At 33.4% G+C, this 17,105-nt stretch overlaps 1 protein-coding gene and 1 pseudogene across 7 annotated transcripts in view; one reads left to right on the top strand and one right to left on the bottom strand.

Moving 5' to 3' along the window:
- The window catches only part of LOC118204066 (regulator of G protein signaling loco-like), a 161,924-nt gene that overhangs the window by 3,790 nt on the left and 141,029 nt on the right, over window positions 1–17,105 (top strand). The window lies entirely within an intron of this gene.
- LOC118186210 (SCAN domain-containing protein 3-like) lies at window positions 3,350–4,331 on the bottom strand (annotated as a pseudogene).

The following is a 17,105-nucleotide window of genomic DNA, read 5'->3' as shown; positions in this document are numbered from 1 at the left end:
TCAGTAAATTCATCCAAAGACTTTTTTTTTTTAAACTAAGAATCACTTTAAAAACGTCCGGCACCATATGTTTCTCCTTCCTCATTTACATTTTCATTATGTTTACCTTTCTTAAATAGTTTTTCTGGTAATTCTTCTTTTCTTGTATCCAGTCGAACCCCTCTTTTTGCTTTGATGTATACGACATTTATCTTGCCTCTGCCCAATAGATATTGAACATGAATTTATATCTTTATGTTCCATACCTAAAGTATTTAAACGCTCAAAATTAAAGTCACTAATTGCTGTGATAAGAGCTATTTCGAGTCTGTTTTAAATACAAATGTTTCTTTCGGGCAGTTCTTCCAAATGTCGCTATGTGAACTCTCGTTAGTGTTTTGTATTTTTTCAGATATGGATCATGCTAAAAGCTGATTACTGGCTAGTCATTGATACAATGGCAATATTTTGGATAAAACATTTACTGTTGATTTGTTTTTCATCATTGAATGAGATTTAGGTTTTATATTTTTAGCAATGCTAAACTTTCAAAAAAAAAAAAAAAATTATATGACATCTTTTGGGTATTTATAATGTCTGGGTAACTCATCCGTGAAACAAACTTGCATAAATTGTAGTCTTCATACCCTTACACATTTATATCTTACTAACAGTAAAAATATTGTTGCGGAAATTAAAATAATGTTTCTCAAATGTTTACCTTTTTATTGACATTTATGTCACAAAAAAGGTAAATAAGCATATTTAAATGCTTATAACTTCTTTAAAAATAATTTTACATAAAAGCGGTTTTGGCTAATCTTTGGAATATGATAACAGGTAGTTTGGCGACATTTTGGTAAGGCGATAAAGGTTACTAGCTAGGACTTTAGCAGCGTACATGGATAAAGTCAAGAGTGTGTGCAATGCCATTTTTGTGCAATTCTGGGATGTTTTTTTAAGTGAAAATAGGTCGACGTGTACTTGGATGATACCGTGTATGTGCAGTTCTTAAAAACGTGGCAAGCAGTAAGCGATTCTGCACTTTCTCCCAATTTCGCACCTCATCTTCGTCATGATTAAGCACTTTTATTCCATAAAAGTTCTAGCATAAGCATAATTCGGCTAGCAGATTGTTGGAAAAAAATTTTGAGTAAAAAAAAAAAAAAAAAAAAAAAATGCCTTTACTTCGTGAAAACAAAATGGCGGCCAAAAAAAAAAAAAAAAAAAAACTAGCAGGTTGCTGTAGCAGGGTTGGTCGCCAAATTTTCGCCAAAAAATCGCCAAGTTACCACAATCCAAAGATTAACCGCGGTTTTTTGTGGACGATAGAGTTAAAAACGGAAGAATATTATCATATGAAATTTTTATTTCCCAATTTTTGGTCGATTTTTGCTAAAATCATCATCTATGTACACATCAACCTATCCCCGAATTGTGCAAAAATGGCTTTGTACACTCCCCGACTTTATCCATGTACACATTGACCTATTTTCACTTAAAAAAACATCAGAGAATTGCACAAACTATTCTTTACACACTTTCTTGAGTTTGACCATGTACACATCAATATATTTTCACTTAAAAAGTCAAAAGAGCAGCCAATTCTACAGTAGAGGCAAACAAAAAATACATAATCTCAGTAAACTACATTTTAAACTAAACAATAAAATATCACATTAAGGAAAAATCTGTTGTGTATTTTAGTCCTACACAAAGCAAATATCCCCTTACCTTATTGAGAAATTCGTTCATCTTCAGTCTGTGGCACACAAAATTCCTTAACAGCATCCAAAAACTTCCTAAAATTATCTGAACTACAATCCGTATATTGGCGTCGCCATAGAAATTCGCAAAAATAAACTACATAAAAAATATACTCTGTAGTTTCAGACAATGGCTGCTAAGTAAACCTTCATTTACACACCAGTCAATTAATGCACTTTTCCCTTTTCGTTCCAAATCGTACAGAAACTTCAAATTAATCCTACTACATTCAGCCATTGTACCATCTAAACCCGGGATCCCCAAACTATTTTGGACAAGTGATCCCTTTTCCAAAATGAACTGTTACCTCAGACCCCCATGGCCAAATTACCTACTTTTAAGATCAACCCCCTTATTCATAATGGTCCGCTAACTTAAAACAGCTGCTACAGAGTGTTATTTTTCATTCTGACTTAGGTCAATAGAAGAAGACAGAGTGAGAATTAGCAATGCTTTAAGTTAGCAGACTATTATGAATAAGGGGTCCTATCTTTAGTTTTTTCCTATTGATACAAAATACCTAGGTGCTAAGGTTCCAATTGGAAAACTTTGCACTTGGTTAAGTGAGTAAAGTTGACTTCATTTTCTCATCAAAATTTAACAAAATAAAAAGACATACAATTCAGTAAATATCAAGTTTAATTTATAATGGTAATAATTACAAATTAAGTACTTAAAGAATCTTAAGTAGATAGGAAATTATATTTAAAAAAGTATTAATTCGCAAAGAGAAAATAAAACATTCAGTGTGATGGATGAACCTGGTGACTATCTACCAATCTAGCTACATCCGGTTCAATATTGGTGAGTTGCAGCCTTAAATCTCCACTTTGGCTGATTTTCAAACGGTTTCTTTGTTTCGTCAAAATGTTTGTTATTACACTGAAGCTTTTTTCAACTAGGTATGATGATGGAAAAGCGATAAGGTATTTTTCAGCAATGTTCCACAATGTAGGATACTGTGTTTCAATTTTGCGTTGCAACCAGAACTTCTGATAGCCGTGGTTGAACTTCTGCTTAAGCTCTTCGTCTGTGCTGATGGTAATCAACTCTTGCATTATTACATTGGCTTCTTCTATGGCTGTGGTATTCTGCTTAAGCTCTTCATCTGTGCTGATGGTAATCAACTCTTCTTGCATTATTACATTGGCTTCTTCTATGGCTGTGGTATTGAACGGATTTATTATCCATTGAGGAATTTGTAAATTTAAAAGATCCTCAAACCTCTCCGTAAAATCCTTGTGTAGTGCGTCCAAGTGAGTGACATATAATAAAATGTCATCATCTTGAAGCATTTCTGGTAATTTTGACAAATGCGGAAACTGCGAATATTCTTTTTTGCCTAAATTTTGTTTATAAAGGATTAGTTTACCACGAAGGCTGATATTATTGATTTTGTTTTAATCAAGTTAAGATCGTCACTCTGCAGTTGCAAATTAACTTTGTTGAACATTCCAAAGATATCAGTCAAGTAATAAATATCTGTTTTACAATTGTTCAGATTTTCTTTCAAATGCGGATCTTTTTCTTGTAAAAACTCCAACACAGATTCAAAAATGGCTGAAAATCTTTCTAAGCAAGAGAGTCTTGATAGCCAGCGAACTTCAGTGTGCAGAAGTAATCGAGTAAAGACTTCGTCGTTTTCCTCACATAGCTGAGCAAATAACCGAGAGTTCAAAGAATTGCTTCAAATCTTGTTGATAGCATTTATTACATATTGTAAAGACTTATGCAATCTAGGACTCAGCTTTTTTGCTACTAAATGCTGCCTGTGAATCACGCAGTGAATGACTAGTACATCAGGCAGTTGTCGCTTTAAGTGAGTTATAAAACCACGGTGACGACCAACCATAGACGGTGCACCATCAGTCGCAACAGAAACAATGTTCTTCCATGGAATAGCTTTGTCAGTAAAAAAATGTTCCACGGCCTGAAAAATCGATTCTTTTCTGGTATCAGTCTCTAAATATGTAGCAAAAAGCAGTTCTTGGCACATATTTTCATCTTTGATAAATCGAACATATCCTAACAACAGAGCTTCATTGCCGGGTAATGTAGACTTGTCCAACTGGAGAGAGAATCTGTTGGTCTGTAAGAACTTGCATAAAATGTTTTCCACATCGCGTCCCATCTCGTCTATGCGTCTCTGAACGGTGTTATTGTTCAAAGGTATTCTCTTTAAAATATCATGTACGGGTTTGTGCAATACATTGTTAAGGACCTCTGCAATGGCTGGTAAGATAAGCTGCTCTCCAATTGTGTGGGGTTTGCCCGACTTCGCTATTAGTAAAGATATATTATAGGACGCTCGTAAACCATCATCGTCTTTAATAGATGATGACGCAAACATCGATCTTATGGGTGGCCTTTGTCTAGTTTTTCTTTAAGTGCTTGAAAAAATGACAAGGGCTTACATGTACTCTTGATAAGTGGTCATCCATTTTTGAAGGCTTCATGGCATCGTTACTGAATACTTTTTCACATATGAGACACATCGGCAAGTGTTGATTTGATGGAGATGCAATAAATCCGAACTTCAAGTAGTCCAAACTGTATTGTCTGCATTTTGTTTCCGTGTCCGACATCATAAAACTCTCAGTAATCAGTCACTTTACTTCACTTAATTAGCTATGTAATAACTTTGTAATCTCTTGAAATAAATCAGTACTTATATGAGTTATTATCGTTCAAGCTCCAACGAATTTCAAAACGCAAATGAACTTTCAACCTAAGTGCAAGCTCGTTATATAGTAAAATATCAGAAGCATGTTTGGACTTGATCATGAATTCGTTCGTGTTAAATCGCGTAAATGTCAAATAGAGAGCAAGTCAAAACACGCTTGAAAGACGTACACTCGAACTCATTATCTTGCACAAACTTGTCCACACAGATTTGCCGAGTTCTTCATCTTGTACGAGCTTGAGACTTTACATTACTACAACAATGCAGTTTCCTACAAAAATATTAATTATTCTTAGTACACGTAACACAACATAAACAATACAGTACCTACCTATCTTGAAAGTTTTAAATAGGAACTTGTGTTAATTTAATAGGGGTCGATTTTTAGACCTCGTCGACCCCCAAAATCAGTTTTTGTTTATGTCGACTCCTAGGAAACCGGTCGATATCGACCACTTTGGGAATCCCAGATCTAAACAATGAAACAAGCAATGTACTTCCTAAGCAACACACACCACTAAAGCCCTTGCAAAACATCTCACGATTCAAAATTTCCCAGAATTATGCAAACAATTACATCATAATAGGGTTTCCATAATATTCAACTCTTCAGGTTTCATAAATGATACAACAACCTGGCGATAACCAAAACAACAACTTGGAAATAAATGAAACAACAACTTCGTGATAATACAAGGGGTACCTTAAAGTCAACTCTAACTGAATTCCTTTGTTCTAAAGGAAATTGTTTACTAGCTGAGCACGATGTGGCCTGGTGTTATCATCCATGAGAATAAATTCATTCTTGATTATTGCAGTATAAAGGACCACTGTAGGTCTGAGGATCTCATTCTGATATCACTGAGCTATTAATGCTCCATTCTTGATATTATGCAGGTTGGTGCAGCCGTTGATAAGCATATCTCCGCCAAATCAGACACTTCCATGCACAAATGCAGGAGTATTCTGTATACCCGGTTCTCTCCAGATGAGAATCTGTGTTATTGTCACGTTGTACATTAAAGTGGGACTTGTCCGTGAAGAGCATGTTGTACCATTTATCTTGTCTCCATCTGCGATGCTTCTGTGCCTACCTTCTGTGGGCAGTATGGTAGTCCTGCGTCAATAAAACACAAACCATTGGTATGCAAGCATACTAATGCACATGGTGGAGTGAATTTAGAACAGTTTGAATCCAAACTCTGATACCAGTAGCCCTCTGAAGTTACTGTTGCAAGAAAGTAATATAGTGTGGTTTCTTCTGGCTGTTAGTGATAAATACTGATGCTCATTTTGTGTTGTTATAGTTGTTTGTTCAAATCTTCGGCAAATATTTCTGTTTCTATAAACTTATTCCATAGTTTGGAAATGACACTTGAAGAAGCTTTGCTTCCACTACGGTGGACTGTGTTTGAGTTGCATCTAAATGACCAATGGCCCTCCAGGCTACTAAGTTACCTTGCTGAGACATTGTATTCACTGTTACAAAGCATTTATCTCATGTTAATTGTTTTTAATCTCCTCATACAGAAGGAATACTACTGGTTGCTTTTTACTCCTTATCTAAAATGCATAGTTTTTAATGTCATAGACAAAATTTGCATATTCCCTGCTTTGTAAACATAATAAATTTCCTTTTTAACCTCTTCTGTTTAAGTACCAAGTGTTAAACTTGGCGGCGGAGAAGTTATGTTATTGGGATCTATGGTACATTCCGGTCTTGGTAATATAGAGTTTGTAGATGGTATAATGGATCAGTATAAATACCTTGACATCTTGAAGCGAAATTTGGCATTGTCAGCACAGAAACTTAATATACAAAATTGTTTTAAATTCTACCAGGACAATGATCCAAAGCATACTGCAGATAGTGTCAGACTCTGCCTGTGCATCACCCCAATCACCTGATCATAATTTTGTTGAACATATTTGGCAGGAATTAAAATCGGAAATTCGAAAACAGAGCATTTCTTCGTGGCAGCAACTGAAAGCAGCGATTCAAGAGAAGTGGCATAATTATAAGTCCAGAAATAACACACACACACACACACAAAAAAAAAAAAAAAAAAAAAAAAAAAAAAAAAAAAAAAAAAAACTTGTGGAGTGAATGCCCAAAAGATTAAATGAAGTGAAAAAGTATAAAGGTTATCCTGCAAAATATTAAGAGGCAAAAGCAATGTATGTTTTTGTCATTTTTGGCTGTTACTAAAAGTGTTCAATTATTTTTGTGAGAGTATTTTTTCTTATTAAACAAATAATACTGATTTTTGAATTTAATTTTCAATCTTTTCAAAAAGGTATTTACTATAAAAAATGTTTAATTTATATTTATATAATTAACATAAAAGACTTTCTTTTTGTTTTTGTTTATTTTAGCTTTTATGTTTATTAAAGAATACAAAAAAATCAAAGTTCCCAATTATTTTTGTGAGCCACTATATGTGCTTAACCAAATAACATTGCTATGTCTTTTTCTTTTTTTTTTTTAATCACACATGTATATATTTATATAACCTTATTACATGTATTTTTTTCCAATTTAAATATATGTAAGATAAAAAATATGAAAGCAAACTTCTAAATTTAATTCACTATAGCCTCTTTTATTTTTTATTTCATTTGGAAACTTCATCGTTCTGTCCTAAAAAGAGCGCTTAAGTCTAAACTGCATCATTCAAATTAATCATGCAATCTTACGTAACCCTTAATGTAGATGCCTCTAGACCAATCACCAAATTGCAAACCAAAACTTTTCTCTTCGCATGCTTCCATCTTTCATAACTACGCACTTCAGCTTTGCTCTCTCTACTGTGCTAAGATGTAATTTCGCTGGCTTGTTTTCTATCTCAACAATATAAAAAATGTAAATCTTCTGTGGCCAAGCGATTGTGCCACAAATATCAATTGCAAATAAAAATGAAATTAAAACTGCCTCAACTGCCAAGGTCTTTAGATATTACCAAGTTAACATTATTAGCATACTACGCAATCAAAATTCTTCTTCAATATGGATCTAAGCACGCATAGACACTGCTACGGATTTTCCTTGTGCTTTTATTGTTTCATATATGTGATGAATCAGACAGAGACCTGGTAATTTTGATGGCGTAGAACATAAGATTGTTGAATTGGTAATGAACAGCAAACTTGGCAGTTTAGGTGGATTAGATGTTCATTTTTATTTCACTTGACATTTGTAACCACAATTTACTTGGCACTCTAATCGTGTTGATTGAAGAACATTTACATTTTTTATACTGTTGCGATAGCAACAAAGCGTATATCCACTTACCTTATTTAGAAATTTCTTCGTCTTCAGTCTGTGGCACACAAAATTCCTTAACAGCATCCCAAAAACTTTCTAAAGTTATCTGAACTCGAATTCATATATCGACTTCGTCACATAAATTCACAAAAATAAGAGTAAAAAATATCCTCCGCAGTTCATACAGTCTGGAAAATGGCTACTAAGTAAACCATCATTTACATACCAGTCAATGCTCTTTTCCCCTTTCGTTCCAAATCTTACAGAAACTTCAAATTAATCTTACTACATTCAACTGTCTAAACAACAAAACAAGCAGTGTACTTCCTAACTAACACACACCACAAGCCCTTTCAAAACATCCCATAATTCAAAATTTACTGCAATCATGCAACCAATTGCATCATAATAGAATTTCCATAATATTCAACTACTCAGGTTACCATAAATGAAACAACTTGGTGATACATGAAACAACAGCTTCGTGATAATACAAAGGGTACCCCTTCAGTCTACTCTAACCTTTTTATTTAACTCATCCCATTTACAATGGTCATTATCTTGATGGTGCCTCTTCCAATTGCTGGTAATGGCTTTCCATTTGTTACTGTGATGCTATGGAGAAGCTTAAATTTTTCGTCTGTAAAGTAGTGACTGTTATTGACGACATGCTTTGAGGCCCCATTATTAATAAACCAATCATCAGAATTTATTTCTGCAGAAAATATTGCCTCATCTACAGCTAGAAGTGTCATATTTCCAGCAACACTGTTCTTAACCTCTTTTGTTTGGCCCTGTTTGTGGACTAGGTTTTCGTGGTTTACCATCAGCTATCAATTTTTTGCATGTTCTGACCCAATGTCCTCTCTGGGGGCAATAATTACATTTGCCATTCTTTTTCGTGTTAATAGATGATTTCCATTTAAATTCCAAATTTGCTATTGATGCTTTCTGATCTAAAGTTTCTGAAAAATGTGGATCTTTCCTTAATTCTCTTTCATGGGTGCACAATTGTGTGGTTAATTTGTCTAAAGTTCTCTTTTCATCACTAAGAAGTAACCAACTCAATTTGAAAGTATGATAACTGGGAGGAAGAGTATCCAATATTTTACAAATCAACAGCATTTCTGGCAATCTGTTTTCTTCCTTATTTTCAAGTCCACTGTTCAGTTCATTCCAGAGATTTTTCAGTTTTGATAAATGAGCTGCCATATCATCATATGACCAACTGAATTTGAAGAACTGTAAACATATGTTATAAAGTTGATTATCGGACGAATCTTCGAATACTTTGTGAAGTTCCAACCAAATGTCTCTTGCGCTGTCAAATCTCATTACCTTTTGTGAAGTATCTTCAGTCATGGAGTTCGTACGAACCATCATAGCGCAATTATTGGCTTTATTAAAAACCTTCACGTCATCTCTGAATCTCTTTTGAATCTCTTTGGCAGCCGCATGATCAGACTTCACTGGCTTCTTCAATTTTCCTTCCAAGGCTTCTAAAGTGTTTTCGTGATAATTTGATACGAACTTAATTTGATATTTCCAAATAGGCCAATGTTTTTGTATGACAATCATAATATGACTTCTGCTTAGTTCTTTCTTGGTTGATATTTTTCTTTTATGTTTTTCACAACTTGAGGTTTTAATAATTCTTCGTATGCAGGAAGAATCATTCTTGTTCTTCTATGCATTAGTTGTTGAGCTGATGATCCTAACATCTCATGAGTTGGAGTGTTCCTGAGAGCTAACAATGCTAAATAAGGATCAGCCTGATCTGCTTGAGCTTTTTTTAACAATTTCTTCGCCGTTTGTATTGAACGCTGTGCAGGGATGTAGCTAGAGTTTCCAGTGCCCGGGGGACAACTGAAGAATCTGTGCCTTTTTCTGTGTGTCAAGAATGGAAAACATTTTATTAAAAAATTACGTAGCATCAATTTGGCACCCCTTGGATGCTGCACTGGGGGACAGATTTCCCCCCTTTCCCCACTCTAGCTACGCCACTGACGCTGTGATAATCCTGCGTGACTGCGGATGATATGGACTGCTCATTATATATTTAAATTGGTATTTCTTGGCAAATGCCACAAATTGTTTACTTGCAAATTGAGGTCCATTATCAGATATCACTATCAATGGTATGCTGTGTCCTGAAAAACGAGATTTCATATAACTGATCACTGTCTGACTTCGAGTATGTGGTAATTGGGAGATTTCAGAAAAGTTGGAATATTAGTCTACAGTTAATAAGTATACACTTTTGTTAATCTCAAATAAATCTGTTCCAACTTCATACCAAAGTAAATTGGGAACTTCATGTGGTATCATAGACTTTCTTATGTTTTTGTTCTGGTATTCATTACATATCAAATTTTATATCTGCTTGTTTCAATAAGTGGCAAAAATAAAACATCTCTAGCTCTTTTCTTACATTTTTCTATCGCAAAGTGACCCTCATGAATTAAATTTAACATCTCCTTTTGCATAGATAAAGGGAAAATTGTCCTACCTCCTTTGAAAAATAAATCATTTTCCACTGTCAACTCATCTATATAGTCCCAAAATACTTTGACTTAAGGTTCCAGCTCATGTTTTCTTTCTGGGCAACCTCTCAGAATATATTTCTTTAAGCGCTGTAGCATAGCATCATTTTCTTCAGTTCATAAATTTTGTTGTCAGATGTTGGAATCGGCGTACAGACCTTCTGTACCATCATCATTATCTTCTTCTCTTGTGTTCAGATATGCTCTACTTAAAGTTAAAACTACTTAAAGCTCTATTAATAAATTTCCCCCTTTTTGTATCATACATATAGAGTATATTTTTGTAAATTTAACAGCATTCTCTACAATCGCTGTGGTGCTTTAAAAAGAGGTTTCTTAGTTATGCTTTCTAATGGTCAGTGATCAGTTTCAACTGTATTACGTTTGCCATATATATTGATAAAATTTAGAACATCCAAAAGTAATAGCTAAAAGCTCTTTTTCTTTCTGAGCATAATTTTTCTGACTTTTTGTTAGAGCTGTGGAAGCATAAGCAATTGGTAGACTTTCCTGTAGTAAAACAGCACCTAATCTTTCATAACTTGCATCTATATAAAGAGTTACATCCTTATTAACATAGTAGAATTTTAATACAGGTGCTTTTACAACCAGTTCTTTTAAGTGTTTCGAAAGCTTTTTGATGTTTTTCAGTCGAGTGCCAGAGAATGCTTTTCTCAAGTAACTGTCTTATTGATGCCCTAATGGTAGTTAGGAATAAGTTTGGATAAGTAATTTGTCATTTCTAAAAATCTTTGTAGCGAAGGTACATCTGTAGGTTCTGGCATTTTAAACCCATTTTCATTTAATTCATGCCCTATATAATTCACACGATTAACTTTTATTATACATTTAGCCTTATTGAACTTCAGATTATTTTCTCGTGCTCTCTGGAGTACTTTTTTAGGTTGTAGGTCATGTTCCTTTTCATTTGAGTCCTATATTAAGATATCATCTATTATGCATTCAATGCTTTCTGGACCTTTTATTATTTGGTTCTTTGGCAAATTTCTGGAGCTGAACATATGCCAAATGGTAATCTTTTAAATTTGTATCTGCCAAAGGGTGTGTTGAATGTACACAAATTACTACTTCCTTCGTCAAGCTGGATTTGCCAAAAAGCACTATTAGCATCTAAAACAGAAAATATTTTTGCGTTTGGTATTCTAATGACAACTTCGTCAATGGTTAACAGAGGATAATGTTCTCGCTTTATAGCTTTATTTAAATCTCTAGGATCTAAACATCTTATTTTGTTAAGTTTGACAAGTGACCATTGTATTTACCCATTCAGTTGGTTCTCTTACTTGCTCAATAACATTTAAATTTTCCATTCTTTGTAATTCTTTCTTCACTTTATCTCGTATAGCCATGGGTATTTTTCTTGCAGGATGAATTGCTGGTGTTGCATCTTGTTTTAACTAGATTTTATATTCTCCATTCAAACAGCCTAATCCTTCAAATGCATCTTTGTATTCCTCCAGTATGTCTTCAGTATAAACAGACATTACTTTTTGAATCAAACTTGGTTACAGGTATGATTTTAATCCTAATACAGAAGGTACTTCTTTGTCAGTCAGTAGCTTGGAATTCTGCAACATAATTATATTTTTCCATATTGGCAGTTAAGTACTACTTTTCCTATAGTATCCATTTTATTTCCAGAGAATGTAACATTTAAGTTCAGACTTCTGTATTGGAACATTTGGCAATTTCACTTTGCTTTTAGAAATAGCATTGCACATTGCTTCAGTATTCTAGCTGCAAATGTAGTTTATTTTTATTTACATTAACGTCAACAGTCCATTTCTCTTATTTGTTATCTGATATAAGGATTAGTGTCCCTACATGAAATTCTAACTTTCTCAGAGTCATGATTTATTAATTTAATTTGTTTCTTTTTTTTTGTTTACATTGACTGCTTCAATTTTTAATTTTATAGCTTTCCACTGATTCGCGAAATGATTTGCCTTTTTAGACTTATGACAGATATTTCCATATGCTGGACACTTTTGATACTCATGAGATATTCCATATTTAGAACAAACTATTGTCTCTTATTTCTCGGTATTTATCTCTTTGTATGTATTTTTATTATGTTTATTTAGTTTCTTTTTCACAAAGCACAGCTTCCTCATCTTTTACGATTTTCATTTGATGTGCATTTATTTCTGCAGATTTGCATGTATCAAGAGCTTTTTCTAATGGTAATTCTGTTTCATGTAACAATTTTGCTCTCGCTACATCATCTTTAATACCACAAACAATTTTATACTTTAGTAGACTGTTTGTTAATTGTGCAAACTTGCATGTTGTAGCTTTATTTCAAAGGTCAGTTACATACTCATCTACGGTTTCTGATGCGGTTTCATTTCTAGTAAAGAATAAATGTCTTTTGTATGTAATATTTTTCTTAGGTATACAATATTCCATAAATTTTGTCTTAATTTAATTTCTTTATCTGCTTCTGTAAGAAAGGTATTATATATTTCAAGACCGCGAATTCCTATTACATGAAGAAAAGTATTAACTCTTGTCTACTTTATTATGCAATCCACTGGCTACTTCATATGTTTTGAATGATTGCAGCCATCTTTGCCAGTGTGAAGCAAGATTTCCATCAAATTTCATTGGGTATGGTGGTTTTAAACTTTCCATTTTTAAAAGAAAACTCTCCTGACACCATATACAATAATGAGGGAGCACTTTTAACTTTTTAAACTATTTATTTCTAATCATAGAATATTATGTATTGCAGAGAATTGCAATACCAGCATAATTCTATTTTTATATGTATCCAAAAGTATTGCCAGTCACAAGTTACTAAATATTAAATGTTGTCATTTACAAATTACTAAATATTAAATGTTACTTAGTTTAGATCGGCGGTCGTCAACCCTTGTAACTTCACGAATCACTACATATATAATTATATATTTGGCAGATTATTAATATAAATTTAAAAATGGTAAATACATTTATGCAATGATAATCAGCAAACTTCACATATTTCGTTCACATTGAAAAATTACATGAAAAAATACAAAAATCTTGCCTTGTTGTACAGAAAGCTTCACATTTCCATATCACTGAGAAGGAACCTCACAAAAAGCAAGAACAAACCGGCAAATGCAAAGCAATATCAATAAACTGACAGTGTTATACCGCCAATTTTTAGACAGTGTTATACAGTAGAATTTCAGAAATCCGCAAAGCTTGGGACCAAAGGTTGTGCGAATTTTAGGATTTTGCGGATTTCAGAACAGAAAAGATAAATCATAATATTCAGACTAAAAGTGCAAAATAAATAAGACATATTGGATACATTTAATTAAATTATTATACACTATTACAATAATTTATTATGTGCATTAATTATTACATATATAAATCTATTATATTATATGTATTAGTATTCATTTACATTAGTGCTTACAGGGATATTTAAAAGCATTAGGGATGTATTCAATAGACATAAAAATAAGGGATATTAATAAAGTATAAAAATTTCATTTTTTCCTACATGTTTCAAACATTTTTCTGATGGAAGTTTGTTTTAAAACTTTAAGGTGCTCCAGAGTAAGAGAGTCATAATCTCTTGCTCTGTGAGACAGCTTTGTTGTTCTAAAAATTTTAGGTATTTTTCACCAAGTTCCAGACCCTCATTAAAAGATATTTTCTCACTTCTATCAAATTCACTATCTGTGTCGCTGTCAGAATTGTCTTCTTGCTCTGGCGAGTTCAAAACAGAGCCAATGATTTCATCATCAGTCATCTGATATGCCAGCGTTGGCTTATATGAACACATCATCCATTCAACAATATCTTCTTGCAAAGCCTCCTCATTTATTTTTTCTTTTGAAAATAAAAGCAATTCTCTTGCTTTAATCCTTGCTGTACTGACCCTAAAACCAGAAAAATCACTGTCATCACTCTCAGTTTCAATAAACAGAGAAGATGGCCATACATTATGCCAGGCATTTACTAATGTCATTTGGGAAACAGAATTCCATGATTCAGCTAATAAATAAATGCAGTCTTTGATGGTGAATTTTTTTTTTTATAATCACAAAATGGAATAGAAGGGTCACCTGAAGAATTTTTTTCAGAAACTCTGATTTATAGTGGCATTTAATACTGTGTATTATGCCCTGGTCCATTGGTTGGATGAATGATGTAGTATTTGGGGACAAAAAAAGTGCCATGACATTATCATGTGTTAAAATACTTGCATCTGGATGTGCAGAGCAGTTGTCTAACATTAGTAAAATCTTGCAATTTGATGGTAACCCCACACTGTTACAATGCCTTCTAGCCTCTTTAATGAAATGCTCCATGAGCCATTCAGTCATAAGTTGTTTTGTGAACCAGGAATTTTTATTACTCCTGTAAATCACAGGTAAGGATTTTACTCCTTTCAGAGCTCTGGGATTGGTGCTCTTACCCACTACCACTGGTTTACATTTGTAAGTTCCAGCTGCATTGCTGCATACTAAAATGGTAACTCTTTTTTTATCATCTTTCAGCATTGACGATGCACTTTCTTAGCTTGTCATAAATGTCTTTCTTGGCAAACAGCAAACATCGCCAAAAAAGTCCAGTCTTGTCCATATTAAAAACCTGTTCTGGGCTAAGATTTTCTTCTGCCATTAACACAGAAAACTCATCAATAAACTCCTCTGCAGCATCTTTATCTGCTGAAAGTTTTTCCCCACATGCTTTCAGATAATGTATACTGTGTCTCTGTTTAAATCTGTTCAGCCAACCGCTGCTGAAATTGCATGGCTCCTCTATTTTTAAATCAGCATGAATCTGCTTCGCCTTTTCTCTCAGGAACTGTCCTGAAATCGGTACTCCATCACTCTGCTGCTGCCGGAACCACTCGTACAAGACAGCATCGAGGTTTGCCGATTTTGCCTCATGCAAAGATTTCTGGTTACGGATTCCAGTGTTAGAATGACTGTTGCTGTAAAATTTCAACAGTTTTTTTTTCCCCCATATATCATACACAGTCCGTGTCGCTATTCCATATGATTCTGCTATAAAGCGAGGAGTAGCACCTGCCTCCATCTTTTGCAGAATGTCCACTTTTTGCATTACCATCAATGCAATGTGTTTACGTTTTTCAACGTTGCAAACAGTAAAATCACGAGTGCGTTTCTTATCTGTCATTGTATTAACAAGCTCTGAAATTTAAAATATTCTAAATTGATCCACAAAATATCTGGATAAAAAAAAAAAAAAAAAAAAAAAAGGCAGCATTAAACTAATCTCGTGAAATAAAGTTTAGAAAGTACAACAACATGAATCGTGAACTTGAAAGAAGAGTTGAGTGAATCGTCTGTTTCTTTACCTCGATGCAGATTGCAGGGAAAAAAACACTTTTATTTTATCATAATGTCAATAATTTGCTATTTTCGTTATGACTCATTATTATTTGGTAATTATGATGTCATTATTCGGTAAGTATTTTTTTCGATATTTCGTACTCCATGTTGTGGTTTCCGGAACCTATAAACTCAATGTTTATATTTTGAGAGGCAACGCGGATTTCAGGAGTAGGCGGATTTTCGGGATTTGACTGTACCGCCAATTTTTAATAATCGTAAACATAATAATCATCGCTTACTCAGCAATGGTGTCATCGATGAACAGTTAGACAAAACAAAAACAGAAACTTCCAGTGAAGCAATTATAATCAAGAATGCTGATGGTTCTCTTAAAAATCCATCAAGAAGCCTATTGACATGGAGAAAAACTTTGTTATTAACAACCACGATAACATATGTTTGTAATTCAAAAGAAAAGAGAATTCCAGTTTGCACTATTATTGATAATAGCAACATATCCATGGATGCCAACTCTTGCTTTCAAATATCACTAGATACACCTGCAAAAATAGCTAAAATAGAAAAAAGTATAATCCATATTCCACAATAAGGGTTGTTACTCATCGTTTTTTGAACTGAATCTTCATAAAAATATAAATAATGTCCCAATTTTTCTGTGGACCATTAAAACGTTTTCAGGTAATACCACTTGGCGACCGCTGGTTTAGATGACTTAGTTAGGTACTTAGCTTAAATGATTTTGAAATTTTAAGTAATTGTTTTTTTATTTATTTTTATATTTGGAGCTTAATTCCTATATTTATTAATGCAAGTACAGTCAAAAATCGTTAATTCGGTAAAATTAATGCCGCGGCGCGCAATGAATTGGAAGTTGATCTGTCAGCACTATCCTTATCTTCAGGGCAGATGTTTTTATTTTATTTGGCTTATAATTCCTTATTAAATGTAGTATCTCATCTCAATGTACTCCATCTTTGATATGATTTAAATCAAATGCCTCGTCATTATAATTTGCTTCCGATAGCGAAGAAAGTGACAGAGGTTATTGAAAACGAAAAAATTTCAATTGACAAATTAGTCGGTATTCTTGACACAGCAATTATAGGACTTGAACAGCGGAACTTTGTAACTGAACAAGAAATTATGTCTGTTTAAAGAATTAAAGAGAATGTATTATCACATAAAAAACGAAGCAACTTAAACAACTTATATTGAAAGAAATGTTTAATAAATTAAACAAATAAATATTAAGCTTTTTTTTTTTGTAAATTTTGATACCCTTTAGATCATAATTGTTCTTTATTTCATAAATTACGGTTTCATATTTTTAATTTTATGATTTCTGCATGCCATCTTACCAGATTTAAACTGATAATCTATAATCCGGAAAAATCGAAAATCCGGAATTGCCGAAGTCCTGACGAGTCCGTATTAACGACTTTTGACTGTATACATTTTTCTGTACTCCTGTTATTAAAACTGAAGGATAGAAAAAGGAAATTACTACTGTTTATAAGGGC

The sequence above is a fragment of the Stegodyphus dumicola genome, chromosome X1 (assembly GCF_044657685.1).
Source record: "Stegodyphus dumicola isolate Sdum_Otavi_A_Nest chromosome X1, ASM4465768v1".
Classification (NCBI taxonomy): Eukaryota; Metazoa; Arthropoda; class Arachnida; order Araneae; family Eresidae; genus Stegodyphus; species Stegodyphus dumicola.
The sequence above is the reverse complement of the archived record's forward strand: the minus strand, read 5'-3'. Positions and strand labels throughout refer to the sequence as shown.